The sequence below is a fragment of the Eleutherodactylus coqui genome, chromosome 13 (genome assembly GCF_035609145.1).
Source record: "Eleutherodactylus coqui strain aEleCoq1 chromosome 13, aEleCoq1.hap1, whole genome shotgun sequence".
Taxonomy (NCBI): domain Eukaryota; kingdom Metazoa; phylum Chordata; class Amphibia; order Anura; family Eleutherodactylidae; genus Eleutherodactylus; species Eleutherodactylus coqui.
The window spans coordinates 6,202,058-6,222,879 of NC_089849.1; positions in this window are offsets into that span (position 1 = coordinate 6,202,058).

The window sequence follows — 20,822 nt, forward strand, 5'->3', positions numbered from 1 at the left end:
CTGCAATTTGAAGTCAGCCGCATCATTGACTCTCGTCAAGACAGAAACTCACTACAGCATTTAGTGTATTGGCGAGGGTACGATCCTGAGGAGAGGATGTGGGTTCCAGCGGCTAAGGGCAACATGGACCGCTTAATTAGGAACTTCCATAAATGGAATCCTGATAAACCAGGTCCTAAGGGTCCAGAGGCCCCTCCTCAGAGGGGAGGTACTGTCGTGGCTTGTCAGTTGCAACGGTATCGTGGCATGGTGCCCATAACACAGGGCCTGACCCGTCACCCAGTTGCTATGCAGAATAAGGGTTAATGCAGGTTGTGCAGAGAATGCTTGCTGCTATCTCTCAGTTTACCGTATACCTGAGAGAGGGTTTGGGGTTCTCTAGCTGCTCTACCTATCAGCAGGTATGGAGAGCTTTATATTCCTACCATGCCCTCTGGCCCTTGCTGTTGATTTCAGTTCTATAGAGGAGTGGTTGGAGTAGGTTGGTGCCTCTATGTTTGGTGAAACACTTCCATATTCAGATAAGTTCTGGTGATCATTTCTGTTGTTTTTTGCTACCTTTATTGTTTTGCTTTGCTGTGTCCGTCCATCTCTCCAGGGGTTCCTGTCTGGGATAGTCAGGGCCAGGAGAGGACAGCGGGGCCGTCCTTATCAGGACAATGACTCTGCTTGTAGGCAGGGGCTCCTCACCTCCCTGTTTGGTAAGGGGCAGGTTTTTCCATCTTTGGCTCCTGGAGTGGTATTCGTTGTCCAGCATAGATTTGGTATATTCTGTTTGCGCTCTGTGTGAACATCACCCTGCGTCTGTGCTGTGGCGAGGTGCGCCCGGCGGACGTGACAATATTATGTGTTTTTGTAGGTGGTTGGCCTGCTCCACACGGGCGGATTTGCATTGCGAAATCCGGAGTGGGATTCCGCCTCCAGATTCTGCAGTAAATCCATCCCTTAGCATGCTATGAGAATACGCGATTTCCTTACAATTAGCAGAGATTGATTGCGACTTTCCGCTCGCAGAGGAAAAATCGCAGCATGCTGTGATTTTGTGTGGGCTACGCACGGCCGGCTTACATTGAAGTCAATGGAAGCATTCTGTCCTGCAGCCATTGTGCAATCATCGGTGTAGGATGGTTGCGGCAGATGCGTCATTGCCATCGCGACGGCGCGGCGTCCACTGTACTGCGCATGTGCGCCGGCCAGCACATCAGCAGCAGAGGGGAAGATGCCGGACAGGTAAGCTGGGGTCACCGGCCGGGAACCGGGTCGAACTCTGCTGCAGGAATCCCATGCGGGGTCCGACCCGCCCGTGTGCCAGCGGCCATAGGGGTGTATGTGTTACATGGAGTTGGTTGGTTCACTCTGGGGGGGGGGGGGGTATTTATATTATTCCATGTATGTTTACAGATATGTCTGGTTGATGTTGGCCGGCGGAGGGGTACAGACTATGCATGCAGGATACACATGTTTTTAGATGTTATCTTACTAATGTGTGTTTTTCACTTCTTTCCTCAGGAGGTCGGAGTCTGAGCGATTATTAGAGGGGATTTTCCTTATTTTGTTTTGATATAAATTATTTGGTATAAATGGGACATGTATGACGTTATGGGACACGTATGACGTTATGGGACACGTATGACGTTATGGGACACGTATGACGTTATGAGACACGTATGACGTTATGGGACACGTATGACGTTATGGGACACGTATGATGTTATGGGACACGTATGACGTTATGGGACACGTATGACGTTATGGGACACGTATGATGTTATGGGACACGTATGACGTTATGGGACACGTATGACGTTATGGGACACGTATGACGTTATGGGACACGTATGACATTATGGGACACGTATGATGTTATGGGACACGTATGATGTTATGGGACACATATGATGTTATGGGACACGTATAACGTTATGGGACATATATGACGTTATACGACACGTATGACGTTATGGGACACGTATGACGTTATGGGACACGTATGACGTTATGGGACACGTATGATGTTATGGGACATATATGACGTGTATCTAATCCTATCCTGTGTGATACTGTCTGCTGAGCTGTGTATCTAATCCTGTCATGTGTGATACTGTCTGCTGAGCAGTGTATCTAATCTTATCATGTGTGATACTATCTGCTGTATCTAATCCTATCCTGTGTGATATTGTCTGCTGAGCTGTGTATCTAATCCTATCCTGTGTGATACTGTCTGCTGTATCTAATCCTATCCTGTGTGATACATTGTTGCAGTTTAGTTTAACCCTACAGGTGCTTCCTGTATATGGATATGTATGGTAATGCGGCCACTATGGCTCTACTTGCAGCGTCTCGCTGTGCCTCAGGCAGGGAAGGGGTTAACGGGCACGTCAGCCATCTTGGTATGAGGCCTATGTGGCGTTCTGGTGTCAGCGTGTACATATATAAACCAATTTCTTAGCAGCTGGAGAACCAACATGCCTCCTGAATACATAAGAGCGCCTAACCAAGAAGGTTTGTAATTCTGTAATTAGCTGTAATTAATGAATACAAAGTGAAGACTCGTTCACAGTTTAAATTATCGCATTAGCTGCTGTCACCCCGCGTGTACACAAAACAGCGGGAATTCAATTATTTTATTCTTCAAAGCTAATTTAAAATTTAAGGAATGCCATTACCAGAAATAATAGGTGGAGGGGAAAATGGAAATCACTTCACGCAGTTGGTCGTCCTAAAGAAAAATAAAACCGCGACGGGGAAGACATGTAAACGGCTTAATATCGCTCCGCGAGAAATGAGCGCCGAGGCTGCGCTGCCCCGCCAGAACCGAGAGTCAGGGGCGGGAAGTGCCCACCGGACCGGATCCGCTGCCATAACCCATTCGCCAGGTACAAAGAGCCAGTAATAGACGTCTGCGGTCTCCGTGCCGTCAGTAGGATTGGCGCGGGTCTCGTGGATGATTCTTATGCCGCAGATTACATCAATGCGCTTTGTTTTATCCATCAGACACCTCGGTGAAACCCCAAGACCCCATTGGAAGTCAGTGGGGGTTGTTTGGCGCCCGCCGTGTCTTGTGCGAGGGATGCAGCACTGTGAAATCCAGAACAAAGGGGCTAAGAGAACTTCTGAGAACTGAGCTGCCGCCCGCGGCTGGCGACATGCCAACCTATTCTGGGCACACTTTTGCATGTGTAAGGCTGCTTGCACACGAGCGACAAAATCGCAGTACTTTCTCACAATGCGACGGCGCTACAAATCGCATGTATGTGAAGCCCGTGCTTTCCAACGGGTTCCTTCACATTAGCGATGTTGTGAGAAAACAAAATGCAGTATGCTGTACACAGCCGCGATTTAGGTGTTTGTAGCCCATGGTTGGCTATTGAGCCTCCTTGTTTATCGCATCACATCTCACGAACTAGCGATGTTTGTGAGATGCAAAATAAGCCCCAGCTGCATTCCCAGAAAACAAGGGAAAACCTACCTAGCAGGCTCGGTCCGGGTCCTCCCGCTGCTGTCCGGAGCTCCGCCGCGCATCCTGCAGTCCTACAGAAGATCACTCCTTAGTCGCAGGATTCATAAATCCCACCTCCAGGAAGCGATGGCTCTGATTGGTTCATCCAGCTCTGCATTAATTGGTTCATCCAGCACTACTCAACCAATCACAGCCCTCACATTGGTTTGTCCAATGCTGCACTGATTGGTTAAGTAGCGCTGGATGAACCAATCAGAGTCATCGCTTCATGGAGGCGGGAATCCAATGACCAGAAAGTGATCTTTTGTGGGTGAACGAGGACTGCAAGACACCCGGCGGAGCTCCGGAGAGCAGCGGGAGGACCCGGACCCAGCCTGCTAGGTAAGTATTCCCTTTTTTTTAAGAGAATTTAGTTAAGGCGTATTTTAGGAGGAGGCCTAATCTTCTCACAATAAAATTGCGCACTTTTATGGCTGGCAGCAGCGAAGTGGGGTGTCATTTTTCACAAGAAAAACGCATCACTGACGCTACAAAATTGCGTGAACAAAGCTGCATTTTGTGGCGTCGATATCGCTGTCACCCGTATGAAAGAGGCCTAATACAGATGTGCGTCTCGGTCTAACTGATCCCAGCATCATAGCTTCTTGTGATGTATGGGGACGATGTCAGCAGCCCCATGTAAAGCTGGGAAACATATTTGTATTACAGACACAAAGACATGGCCAAAATCTGTTGGTGCTGACAAAGTCGCTGCGTCGGACGAAACGTCGCATGTTATTTCCTTGTAACCAGTGGAGTCCTCATAAAGATGCGGTTTGGATAAAAGAAGTTTGCTGAAGATTCCTACGCTGCGCTGCTCTTCTACAATTTTTGCTTGTAAAATCTGTTGGCGTGTCACCGGCTGAGGCCTCCTGCGCACGGACTACTCCGCACGTGCAACATTTGTGCTCACAATACGCAGAGAATAGAACCTATTGATTTCAATGAGAGCCGTGCCTGCAGTTACCAGCGCCGGCCACTATGTGGGAGGTCGGTGCCGAGGCTTCTGCTCCAACCTCTGTTATTGCGGTGCTGACAGCATGCAACCGCTCAGCTGATCGGTCGGGGTCTCAATACGCCCACAATATGCAAAGGGATGCAGGAAACACTGTGTGGTTGCACTGGAAAAAGAACATCTGGGACAATATGGAACCTGTTTTCATTTGCCTCGCGCAAATAAGCAAGCCTTGTGTGTGCAAAGACTATAGTAAAATACGAGGGGGGCTGATAAGTCTTTGGCTTTACCCAAAAAGAAACGAGATGGGAAGATGAAACGTTCCATTTCTTCCACATCCTCTCCACTGAGGCCAACACACTTCTTACATCGGTAATCCAAGTTCTGTAAGCCTTGCAAAAAGAAGGATTTCGGTTGTGCCTCAAACCAGTCATCCGTAGCAGCCATGGCATCAGAAATGGGGTGACATTTGGTCCCCTTCAGGTGTTTCTTCAGGTTTGGAAACAGATGATAGTCGGAGGGAGCTAGATCTGGTGAATAAGGTGGACGGTCAACCAGCTGGTAGCCTAGCTCCACCAGTTTTGCCGCGGTCTCTTGTGCAGTGTGAGCGGAGGCGTTGTCTTGCAGGAACAAGATTCCTTTGGACAGCTTGCCGCACCTTTTGGCCTTCAGAGCTGCCTTCAATTGGTCCAAAAGTTCAATGTAAGACCTTGCATTGATGGTGGAACCATTGTGAAGGTCGTCCACTAGCAGCACGGCCACCGTATCCCAGAACACAGACGCCATCATCTTAGAACCACTGGGTCTCCACTCTTCTGACTGCTCCCCCTAGTGGTGGCTGTATATATCTGTATGTAGTAAGCTCCCCCTAGTGGTGGCTGTATATATCTGAACACAGACGCCATCACCTTAGTGGCTGAGGACCACTGGGCCTCCACTGACTGCTCCTTGGTTTCAGGGTCATACCAATAAATCCAGGTCTCATCCATAGTGACCAGTTGGTCCAGGAAGTTCTTATCAGTCCGGAAACGCTGACAAATGGACCGGGAAGTTGTCACTCGATGCTTTTCTGATCTGTTGTCACACATTTGGGGACCCACTCTGCAGATAGCTTCTTCATGGATGATGACACAAACACGTTCCCCATAAACCCCCATGATGTCGGCTATTCCTGCAGCCGGCCGATTCTCCAGTATGAGGTTGTGCGCAGCATCGGCGATCTCCGGAACAACAACCTCTCTCGGTCGTCCAGGACGTTCCTCATCATTGGGGCTGAAGTGGCACCCAGTTCCTACCTGTAGAATATGAAGGGCATTGACCCCCCGATGTCTGCCACAGATCACCAGGAATATCCTGCCCCGACTTTATCGCTCCTCCGCTCTCATTGGCTGTGAATATCGCCTTAGACTCCGCCATGTTGTTTTCCCGCGTGCCGAGATCCCCGTCGCCATAAGCTACAAACACATATATTAGACATAAGGCTTTCATGTGATGTAACATCCGTTACCATAGAAACAAAAAAGAACACAAAGCCAAAGACTTATCAGCGCCCCCTCGCTCACTGATGCGTGCACAAAAAAATATCACTCACTCCGCAAATATAGCGACCGCCCCCGGCCTGGAGAAACAAAGATGGCAAACCAGCTTCTCGGACTGCCTGGTGGTACTGGTATGCATTAGTAGTCTAAGAGATCTTTCACACAGGACGGAATTACGCCGCAGGACGCTGCCAAATCCGCAGCTGCAGAATTTTGCACCAAAGTCCACAGATCTAACTGCAGATTGTGATGCATATTTGCAGGCAGTTTTTAAGCCATTTTCAGTTCCTCATCCAAATCCGCTTGGGGCACGTGTGTTTTGTATAGGTTTGTAGCACCTTAAGAGGACCAGAGTTTGGAGAACCGGAGGGGAAGAGAGGATCGCCATGCGTGGGAGCTGCTCCCACCCGTCCTGCAATCGCGGAGAACAGAGCTGGGCAGGCGGCCTAAGAGGGGAGACACAGACCTGAACTTCTGCAACTGCAGCCCATCCCTTACAGGTGACCAGCGCCAACTGCCCCTGGGCACGATGTGCCTGCACTGATGGTGGGTGAGCGCTGCGGACACCATCCTCGTTCTTCTTCTGCATCGACCAGCATCTGTGGATTCCCCTCCAGCTCTGCATGGGACGCCGCGGCCGCACATTTATGTAGATGAGACTGTGAGTTCACTCAGAAACTACCAGGTGACGAACTGCCGCTGCGCACTCAACCGGATGGGGACGAAACTGTAGATAGTTATGTACCAAAGACTTACATCTGATGACGACTCTCCTAGCACGCTCCATCTTTGTCTGTTTCTCCACCGGTTGTGGACTTTCTATTGTAATAAGCATTATAAGTTGCTCTGGTTGAGCTTCATAGGCTTTTCTGATACACTGCTATACTGAAGTACTGAAGTATAGCAGTGTATTACAAGAATGATATTCAAGTCCCCTAGTGAAAAAAATAAAAAGTTTAAAGAAAGTATGAAAAGCTAGAAAATATAATAAAATTAAAAACTTCAACGCCTCCCTTTTACCATTTAAAAAATAATCACACGTGGTATCGCTCTGTTCGTTATGACACATTATTTAACTTAAACAGTACATAGCATATAAAAAATACAAAAAGCATGGCGAAAATAGCTAATTTTGTCTATCTCACCTTACAAAACTAGAATAGAAAGTGATCATGAAGTTGTATGGATCAGCAGATGGTACTATTCAAAAGTAGAACTCATCCCAAAAAAACCCCCAAAAACCTCAACACAACAACGCTGACAAAAAAAACCAAAATTTTAAGGATCCTTGCATGCAGCAAAAAAATTAAATTACATTTTTTTAAAGCATTAAAAAGTCTTTAAAAAACTATATAAATTTGATATTAACTTAATCATACCGGTCTGCAGATTTAATTTACATATTATTTACACTGCAGCGTGAACGGTGTTAAAAATATAAAACATGCCAGAATTGCAGATTTATATGTTTCAAAAAATTGGATAAATGAACACTAGAGTTCATCCCACAAAACACAACCAGCCCCCATGCAGTCCTGTCAATGGGAAAATCTAAAAGTAAATCTAAAAAAAAAAAAGACGTTTTTCTGGTGTACGACAATAGCTAAACTTAAAAAAACAGTATGGACTTGGAATCACCGAAATTGTGCTGACCCGGAGAATAATGGCATCACATTATTTATCTGGCACATTGAAACTGAAATCCAAAAGCCAAATGACAGAAATGCTTTTCCCCCAAACACCCTAAAAAATTAATAAAACTTAAACAATACATTCATGATGCTGATAAAAAATAGAACTTGCCCTTATATAGCTAGGTGGACACAAAATTTAAAAGGTAATGGCTCCAGAAAGTCGATGATACAAAAAACAGATAAATTGGTTGGACATTAAGGCGTAAACACTCTTCGTCAGTACAAAAACATAAATACTATAATACTGCTCCCTATATACAAGAATATAACTACTATAATACTGCCCCCTATGTACAAGAATATAACTACTATAATACTGCCCCCTATGTACAGGAATATAAGTACTATAATACTGCCTCCTATGTACAAGAATATAACTACTATAATACTGCCCCCTATGTACAGGAATATAACTATTATAACACAGCCCCCTATGTACAGGAATATAAGTACTATAATACTGCCCCCTATGTACAAGAATATAACTACTATAATACTGCCCCCTATGTACAAGAATATAACTACTATAATACTGCCCCCTATGTACAGGAATATAAGTACTATAATACTGCTGCCTATGTACAAGAATATAACTACTATAATACTGCCCCCTATGTACAAAAATATACCTACTATAATTCTGCCCCCTATGTACAAGAATATAACGACTATAATACTGCCTCCTATGTACAAGAATATAACTACTATAATACTGCCTCCTATGTACAAGAATATAACAACTATAATACTGCCTCCCATGTACAAGAATATAACTACTATAATACTGCCCCCTATGTACAAGAATATAACTACTATAATACTACCCCCTTTGTACAAGAATATAACTACTATAATACTGCTCCCTATGTACAAGAATATAACTACTATAATACTGCCCCCTATGTACAAGAATATAACTACTATAATACTGCTCCCTATGTACAAGAATATAACTACTATAATACTGCCCCTATGTACAAGAATATAACTACTATAATACTGCCCCCTATGTACAAGCATATAACTACTATAATACTGCCCCCTATGCACAAGAATATAACTACTAGAATACTGCCCCCTATGTACAAGAATATAACTACTATAATACTGCCCCCTATGTACAAGAATATAACTACTATAATACTGCCCCCTATGTACAAGAATATAACTACTATAATACTGCCTCCTATGTACAAGAATATAACTACTATAATACTGCCCCCTATGTACAAGAATATAACTACTATAATACCGCCTCTATGTACAAGAATATAACTACTATAATACTGCCTCCTATGTACAAGAATATAACTACTATAATACTGCCCCCTATGTACAAGAATATAACTACTATAATGCTGCCTCCTATGTACAAGAATATAACTACTATAATACCGCCTCTATGTACAAGAATATAACTACTATAATACTGCCTCCTATGTACAAGAATATAACTACTATAATACTGCCCCCTATGTACAAGAATATAACTACTATAATACTGCCTCCTATGTGCAAGAATATATCTACTATAATACTGCCTCCTATATACAAGAATATAACTACTATAATACTGCCTCCTATGTACAAGAATATAACTACTATAATACCGCCTCTATGTACAAGAATATAACTACTATAATACTGCCTCCTATGTACAAGAATATAACTACTATAATACCGCCTCTATGTACAAGAATATAACTACTATAATACTGCTCCTATGTACAAGAATATAACTACTATAATACTGCCCCCTATGTACAAGAATATAACTACTATAATACTGCCCCCTATGTACAAGAATATAACTACTATAATACTGCTGCTATATACAAGAATATAACTACTATAATACTGCTCCCTATGTGCAAGAATATAACTACTATAATACTGCCTCCTATGTACAAGAATATAACTACTATAATACTGCTCCCTATGTACAAGAATATAACTACTATAATACTGCCCCTATGTACCAGAATATAACTACTATAATACTGCCTCCCATGTACAAGAATATAACTACTATAATACTGCCCTCTATGTACAAGAATATAACTACTATAATACTGCCCCCTATGTACAAGAATATAACTACTATAATACTGCCCCCTATGTACAAGAATATATCTACTATAATACTACCCCCTTTGTACAAGAATATAACTACTATAATACTGCTCCCTATGTACAAGAATATAACTACTATAATACTGGCCCCTATGTACAAGAATATAACTACTATAATACTGGCCCATATGTACAAGAATATAACTACTATAATACTGCTCCTATGTACAAGAATATAACTACTATAATACTGCCCCCTATGTACAAGAATATATCTACTATAATACTACCCCCTTTGTAAAAGAATATAACTACTATAATACTGCTCCCTATGTAAAAGAATATAACTACTATAATACTGCCCCCTATGTACAAGAATATAACTACTATAATACTGGCCCATATGTACAAGAATATAACTACTATAATACTGCTCCCTATCTAACTACTATAATACTGCCGCCCTATGTACAAGAATATAGCTTCTATAATAATACCCACTATGTACAATAATAGAACTACTATAATACTGCTGCTATGTACAAGAATAAAACGACTATAATACTGCTCCCTATATACAATAATAGAACTACTAAGAAACTGCTCCCTACGTACAAGAATATAACTACTATAATACTGCTCTCTATGTACAATAATAGAACTACTATAATACTGCTGCTATGTACAAGAATATAACTACTATAATACTGCTCCTATGTACAAGAATGTAACTACTATAATACTGCCCCCTATGTACAAGAATATAACTACAATATTACTGCCTCAAATGTACAAGAATATAACTACTATAATACTGCCCCACTACGTACAATAATAGAACTACTATAATACTGCTGCTATGTACAACAATATAACTACTATAATACTGCACCCTGTGTAAAAGAACATAACTACTATAATACTGCCCCCTATGTACAAGAATATAACTACTATAATGCTGCCTCCTATGTACAAAAATATAACTACTATAGTACTGCCTCCTATGTACAAGAATATGACTAGTATAATACTGCCTCCTATGTACAAGAATATAACTACTATAATACTGCTCCCTATGTACAAGATTATAACTACTATAATACTGCTCCTATGTACAAGAATATAACTACTATAATAGTGCCCCCTATGTACAACAATGTAACTACTATAATACTGCCCCCTATGTACAAGAACATAACTACTATAATACTGCCCCCTATGTACAGGAATATAACTACTATAATACTGCCTCCTATATAAAAGAATATAACTACCATAATACTACCCCCTATGTACAAGAATATAAATACTATAATACTGCTTCTATGTACAAGAATATTACCACTATAATACTGCCTCCTATATAAAAGAATATAACTACCATAATACTACCCCCTATGTACAAGAATATAAATACTATAATACTGCTCCTATGTACAAGCATATAACTGCTATAATACTGCCCCAAATGTAAAGGAATATAAATATTATAATACTGCTCCCTATGTACAAGATTACAACTACTATAATACTGCTCCCTATGTACAAGAATACCACTACTATAATACTACCCCCTTTGTACAAGAATATAACTACTATAATACTGCCCTCTATGTACAAGAATATAACTACTATAATACTGCTCCCTATGTACAAGAATATTACTACTATAATACTGCCCCTTATGTACAAGGATATAACTACTATAATACTGCCCCCTATGTACAGGAATATAACTACTATAATACTGCCTCCTATGTACAGGAATATAACTACTATAATACTGCCCCCTATGTACAAGAATATAACTACTATAATACTGCTCCCTATGTACAAGAATATAACTACTATAATACTGCCCCCTTTGTACAAGAATATAACTACTATAATACTGCCCTCTATGTACAAGAATATAACTACTATAATACTGCTCCCTATGTACAAGAATATAACTACTATAATTACTGCCCCTAAGTACAAGAATATAAATACTGTAATACTGCTCCCTATGTACAAGAATAGAACTACTATAATACTGCCCCCTATGCACAAGAATAGAACTACTATAATACTGCCTGCCATGTACAAGAATATAACTACTATAATACTGGCCCCTATGTACAAGAATATAACCATTATAATACTGCTCCTATGTGCAAGAATATAACTACTATAAAACTGCCCCCTATGTACAAGAATATATCTACTATAATACTGCTTCTATACACAAGAATATGAGTACTATAATACTGCTCCTAAGTACAAGAATATAAGTACCATAATACAGCCTCCTATGTACAAGAATATAACTACTATAATACAGCCTCCTATGTACAAGAATGTACCTACTATACTAATGCCTCCTATGTACAAGAATGTAACTACTATAATACTGCCTTCTATGTACAAAAATATAACTACTATAATACTGCCCCCTGTGTACAATAATAGAACTACTATAATACTGCTACTATGTACAAAAATATAACTACTATAATACTAACCACTATGTACAAGAATATAACTACTATAATACTGCCTCCTATGTACAAGGATATAACTACTATAGTACTGCCCCCTATGTACAAGAATATAACTACTATAATACTGCCCCCTATGTACAAGAATATAACTACTATAATAATGCTCCTACGTACAAAAATATATAACTACTATAATACTGCTTCTATATACAGAATTATAACTACTATAATACTGCCCTCTATGTACAAGAATATAACCACTACAATACTGGCCCCTATGTACAAGAATATAACTACTATAATACTGTCCCCTATGCACAAGAATATAACTACTATAATACTGCTCCCTATATACAAGAATATAACTACTATAATACTGCCTCCTATGTACAAGAATATAACTACTATAATAGTGCTACTATGTACAAGAATATAACTGCTATAATACTGCCCCCTATGTACAAGAATATAACAACTATAAAACTGGCTCCTATGTACTAGAATATGACTACTATAATACTGCTCCTATGTACAAGAATATAATTACTATAATACTGCCCCCTATGTACTAGAATATAACTACTATAATACTGCCCCCTATGTACTAGAATATAATTACTATAATACTGCCCCCTATGTACTAGAATATAATTACTATAATACTGCCCCCTATGTACTAGAATATAACTACTATAATACTGCCCCCTATGTACTAGAATATAACTACTATTATACTGCCCATATGTAAAGAATATAAATACTATAATACTGCCCCCTATGTGCAGAAATATAAATACTATAATACTGCTCCAATGTACAAGAATATAACTACTATAATAGGGCCCTCTATGTACAAGAATATAACTACTATAATACTGCCTCCTATATACAAGAATATAACTACTATAATACTGGCCCCTATGTACCAGAATATAACTACTATAATACTGGCCCCTATGTACAAGAATATAACTACTATAATACTGCCTCCTATGCACAAGAATGGAACTACTATAATACTGTCCCCTATGTACAAGAATTTAACAACTAGAGATGAGCGAGCATACTCGGAAAAGCACTACTCGCTCGAGTAATTTGCTTTATCCGAGTATCGCTGTGCTCGTCCCTGAAGATTCGGATGCCGGCACGGAGCGGGGAGCTGCAGGGGAGAGCGGGGAGGAACGGAGGGGAGATCTTTCTCTCCCTCTCTCCCGCCCGCGCTCTTCACTGCTCCCCGCTGCGACTCACCTGTCAGCAGCAGCGGCACCCGAATCTTCAGGGACGAGCACAGCGATACTCGGATAAAGCAAATTACTCGAGCGAGTAGTGCTTTTCCGAGTACGCTCGCTCATCTCTAATAACAACTACAACACTGCTCCTACATACAAGAATATTACTAGCATAATGCTGTTCCTATGTCGAAGATTATAACGACTATAATACTGCCCCCTATGTACAAGAATATAACTACTATAATACTGCTCCTATGTACAAGAATATAACTACTATAATACTGCCCCCTGTGTACAAGAACATAACTACTATAATACTGCCCCCTATGTACAAGAATATAACTACTATAATACTACCCGCCGTGTACAAGAATATAACTACTATAATACTGCTCCTACGTACAAGAATATAACTACTATAATACTGCTCCTATGTACAAGAATATAACTACTATAATACTGCCCTCTATGTACAAGAATATAACTACTATAATACTGCCTCCTATGTACAAGAATATAACTACTATAATACTGCCTCCAATGTACAAGAATATAACTACTATAATACTGCTCCTATGTACAAGAATATAACTACTATAATACTGCCTCCTATTTACAAGAATATAACTACTATAATACTGCTCCTATGTACAAGAATATAACTACTATAATACTGCCCCCTATGTACAAGCATATAACTACTATAATACTGCCCCCTATGTACAAGAATATATCTACTACAATACTGCCTCCTATGTACAAGAATATAACTACTATAATACTGCTCCTATGTGCAAGAATATAACTACTATAAAACTGCCCCCTATGTACAAGAATATATCTACTATAATACTGCTTCTATACACAAGAATATGACAACTATAATACTGCTCCTAAGTACAAGAATATAACTACCATAATACAGCCTCCTATGTACAAGAATATAACTACTATAATACTGCCTCCTATGTACAAGAATGTAACTACTATACTAATGCCTCCTATGTACAAGAATGTAACTACTATAATACTGCCCCCTATGTACAAGAATATAACTATTATAATACTGCCTTCTATGTACAAAAATATAACTACTATAATACTGCCCCCTGTGTACAATAATAGAACTACTATAAAACTGCTACTATGTACAAAAATATAACTACTATAATAATGCTCCTACGTACAAAAATATATAACTACTATAATACTGCTTCTATATACAGAATTATAACTACTATAATTCTGTCCCATATGTACAAAAATAAAACTACTATAATACTGCCCTCTATGTACAAGAATATAACCACTATAATACTGGCCCCTATGTACAAGAATATAACTACTATAATACTGTCCCCTATGTACAAGAATATAACTACTATAATACTGCTACTATGTACAAGCATATAACTGCTATAATACTGCCCCCTATGTACAAGAATATAACAACTATAAAACTGGATCCTATGTACTAAAATATAACTACTATAATACTGCCCCCTATGTACAAGAATATAATTACTATAATACTGCCCCCTATGTACTAGAATATAACTACTATAATACTGCCCCCTATGTACAAGAATATAACTACTATAATACTGCCCCCTATGTACAAGAATATAACTACTATAATACTGCCCCCTATGTACAGGAATATAACTACTATAATACTGCCCCCTATGTACTAGAATATAACTACTATAATACTGCCCCATATGTACAAGAATATAACTACTATAATACTGCCCCCTATGTACAGGAATATAACTACTATAATACTGCCCCCTATGTACTAGAATATAACTACTATAATACTGCCCCCTATGTACAGGAATATAACTACTATAATACTGCCCCCTATGTACAAGAATATAACTACTATAATACTGCCCTCTATGTACAGGAATATAACTACTATAATACTGCCCCCTATGTACTAGAATATAACTACTATTATACTGCCCATATGTAAAGAATATAAAAACTATAATACTGCCCCCTATGTGCAGAAATATAAATACTATAATACTGCTCCATTGTACAAGAATATAACTACTATAATAGGGCCCTCTATGTACAAGAATATAACTACTCTAATACTGCCTCCTATATACAAGAATATAACTACTATAATACTGCCTTCTATGTACAGAAATATAACTACTATAATACTGCCCTCCTATGTACAAGAATATAACTACTATAATACTGCTCCATATGTACAAGAATATAACTACTATAATACTGCCCCCTATGTACAAGAATATAACTACTATAATACTGCCTCCTATGCACAAGAATGTAACTACTATAATACTGTCCCCTATGTACAAGAATATAACAACTAGAGATGAGCGAGCATACTCGGAAAAGCACTTCTCGCTCGAGTAATTTGCTTTATCCGAGTATCGCTGTGCTCGTCCCTGAAGATTCGGGTGCCGGCACGGAGCGGGGAGCTGCAGGGGAGAGCGGGGAGGAACGGAGGGGAGATCTTTCTCTCCCTCTCTCCCGCCCGCTCTCCCCTGCTCCCCGCTGCGACTCACCTGTCAGCAGCAGCGGCACCCGAATCTTCAGGGACGAGCACAGCGATACTCAGATAAAGCAAATTACTCTAGCGAGTAGTGCTTTTCCGAGTACGCTCGCTCATCTCTAATAACAACTACAACACTGCTCCTACATACAAGAATATTACTAGTATAATACTGTTCCGATGTCGAAGATTATAACTACTATAATACTGCCCCCTATGTACAAGAATATAACTACTATAATACTGCTCCTATGTACAAGAATATAACTACTATAATACTGCCCCCTGTGTACAAGAATATAACTACTATAATACTGCCCCCTATGTACAAGAATATAACTGCTATAATACTGCCCGCCGTGTACAAGAATATAACTACTATAATACTGCTCCTACGTACAAGAATATAACTACTATAATACTGCCCCCTATGTACAAGAATATAACTACTATAATACTGCTCCTATGTACAAGAATATAACTACTATAATACTGCCCTCTATGTACAAGAATATAACTACTATAATACTGCCTCCTATGTACAAGAATATAACTACTATAATACTGCTCTTATGTACAAGAATATATCTACTATAATACTGCCCGCCGTGTACAAGAATTTAACTACTATAATACTGCCCGCCGTGTACAAGAATATAACTACTATAATACTGCCCCGTATGTAGAAGAATATAACTACTATAATACTGCTCCCTATGTGCAGGAATAAAACTACTATAATACTGCCTCCTATGTACAAGAATATAACTACTATAATACTGCCCTCTATGTACAAGAATATAACTACTATAATACTGCCCCCTATGTACAAGAATATAACTACTATAATACTGCTCCTATGTACAAGAATATAACTACTATAATACTGCCCCCTATGTACAAGAATATATCTACTATAATACTGCCTCCTATGTACAAGAATATAACTACTATAATACTGCCCGCCGTGTACCAGAATATAACTACTATAATACTGCTCCTACGTACAAAAATATAACTACTATAATACTGCCCCCTATGTACAAGAATATAACTACTATAATACTGCTCCTATGTACAAGAATATAACTACTATAATACTGCCCTCTATGTACAAGAATATAACTACTATAATACTGCCTCCTATGTACAAGAATATAACTACTATAATACTGCCTCCTATGTACAAGAATATAACTACTATAATACTGCCTCCTATGTACAAGAATATAACTACTATAATACTGCCTCCTATGTACAAGAATATAACTACTATAATACTGCCTCCTATGTACAAGAATATAACTACTATAATACTGCCCTCTATGTAGAAGAATATAACTACTATAATACTGCCTCCTATGTACAGAAATATAACTACTATAATACTGCCCCCTATGTACAAGAATATAACTACTATAATAAGGCCCCATATGTACAAGAATATAACTACTATAATACTGCCTCCTATGTACAAGAATATAACTACTATAATACTGCCCCCTATGTACAAGAATATAACTACTATAATACTGCCCCCTATGTACAAGAATATAACTACTATAATACTGCCTCCTTTGTACAAGAATATAACTACTATAATACTGCCTCCTATGTACAAGAATATAACTACTATAATACTGCCTCCTATGTACAAGAATATAACTACTATAATACTGCTCCCTATGTACAAGGATATAACTACTATAATACTGCCCCCTATGTACAAGAATATAACTACTATAATACTGTCCCCTATGTACAAGAATATAACTACTATAATACTGCCTCCTATGTACAAGAATATAACTACTATAATACTGCTCCTATGTACAAGAATATAACTACTATAACACTGCTCCTATGTACAAGAATATAACTACTATAATACTACCCCCTATGTACAAGAATATAACTACTGTAATACTGCCCCCTATGTACAAGAATATAACTACTATAATACTGCCCCCTATGTACAAGAATATAACTACTATAACACTGCCCCCTTTGTACAAGAATATACCTACTATAATACTGCCTCCTATGTACAAGAATATAACTACTATAATACTGCATCCTATGTACAAAAATATAACTACTATAATACTGCTCCCTATGTAGAAGAATATAGCTACTATAAAACTGGCCCCTATGTAGAAGAATATAACTTCTATAATACTGCTCCCTATGTGCAGGAATAAAACTACTATAATACTGCCCCCTATGTACAAGAATATAACTACTATAATACTGCCCCGTATGTAGAAGAATATAACTACTATAATACTGCCTCCTATGTCCAAAAATATAACTACTATAATACTGCCCCCTATGTACAAGAATATATCTACTATAATACTGCCTCCTATGTACAAGAATATAACTACTAAAATACTGCCTCCTATGTACAGAAATATAACTACTATAATACTGCCCCCTATGTACAAGAATATAACTACTATAATACTGCCCCCTATGTACAAGAATATAACTACTATAATACTGCCCGCCGTGTACAAGAATATAACTACTATAATACTGCCTCCTATGTACAGAAATATAACTACTATAATACTGCCGCCTATGTACAAAAATATAACTACTATAATAATGCCCCCTATGTACAAGAATCTAACTACTGCAATGCTGCCCCCTATGTACAAGAATATAACTACTATAATACTGCCCCCTATGTACAAGAATCTAACTACTATAATGCTGCCCCCTATGTACAAGAATCTAACTACTATAATGCTGCCCCCTATGTACAAGAATATAACTACTATAATACTGCCCCCTATGTACAAGAATATAAATACTATAATACTGCCCCCTATGTACAAGAATATAACTACTATAATACTGCCCCCTATGTACAAGAATATAACTACTATAATACTGCCACCTATGTACAAGAATCTAACTACTATAATACTGCCCTCTATATACAAGAATATACCTACTATAATACTGCCCCCTATGTACAAGAATATAACTACTATAATACTACCCCCTATGTACAAGAATATAACTACTATAATACTGCTCCCTATGTAGAAGAATATAGCTACTATAAAACTGGCCCCTATGTAGAACAATATAACTTCTATAATACTGCTCCCTATGTACAGGAATAAAACAACTATAATACTGCCCCCTATGTACAAGAATATAACTACTATAATACTGCTCCGTATGTAGAAGAATATAACTTCTATAATACTGCTCCCTATGTACAGGAATAAAACTACTATAATACTGCCCCCTATGTACAAGAATATAACTACTATAATACTGCTCCTATGTACAAGAATATAACTACTATAATACTGCCCTCTATGTACAAGAATATATCTACTATTATACTGCCTCCTATGTACAAGAATATAACTACTATAATACTGCCCGCCGTGTACAAGAATATAACTACTATAATACTGCCTCCTATGTACAGAAATATAACTACTATAATACTGCCCCCTATGTACAAGAATATATCTACTATTATACTGCCTCCTATGTACAAGAATATAACTACTATTATACTGCCTCCTATGTACAAGAATATGACTACTATAATACTGCCCCCAATGTACAAGAATATAACTACTATAATACTGCCTCCTATGTACAGAAATATAACTACTATAATACTGCTCCTATGTGCAAGAATATAACTACTATAATACTGCTCCCTATGTAGAAGAATATAGCTACTATAAAACTGGCCCCTATGTAGAAGAATATAACTTCTATAATACTGCTCCCTATGTGCAGAAATATAACTACTATAATACTGCTCCTATGTGCAAGAATATAACTACTATAATACTGCCCCCTATGTACAAGAATATAACTACTATAATACTGCCCCCTATGTACAAGAATATATCTACTATTATACTGCCTCCTATGTACAAGAATATAACTACTATAATACTGCCCCCTATGTACAAGAATATATCTACTATTATACTGCCTCCTATGTACAAGAATATAACTACTATTATACTGCCTCCTATGTACAAGAATATAACTACTATAATACTGCTCCTATGTGCAAGAATATAACTACTATAATACTGCCCCCTATGTACAAGAATATAACTACTATAATACTGCCCCCTATGTACAAGAATATATCTACTATTATACTGCCTCCTATGTACAAGAATATAACTACTATAATTCTGCCCCCTATGTACAAGAATATATCTACTATTATACTGCCTCCTATGTACAAGAATATAACTACTATAATACTGCCCCTTATGTACAAGAATATAACTACTATAATACTGCCCCCTATGTACAAGAATATAACTACTATAATACTGCCTCCTATGTACAAGAATATAACCACTATAATACTGCCCCTATGTACAGGAATATAACTACTATAATACTGCCTCCTATGTACAAGAATATAACTACTATAATACTGCCCCCTATGTACAAGAATATAACTACTATAATACTGTTCCCTATGTACAGGAATATAGCTACTATTATACTGCCTCCTATGTACAAGAATATAACTACTATAATACTGCCCCTTATATACAAGAATATAACTACTATAATACTGCCCCCTATGTACAAGAATATAACTACTATAATACTGCCTCCTATGTACAAGAATCTAACCACAATAATACTGCCCCTATGTACAGGAATATAACTACTATAATACTGCCTCCTATGTACAAGAATATAACTACTATAATACTGCCCCCTATGTACAAGAATATATCTACTATTATACTGCCTCCTATGTACAAGAATATAACTACTATAATACTGCCCCTTATG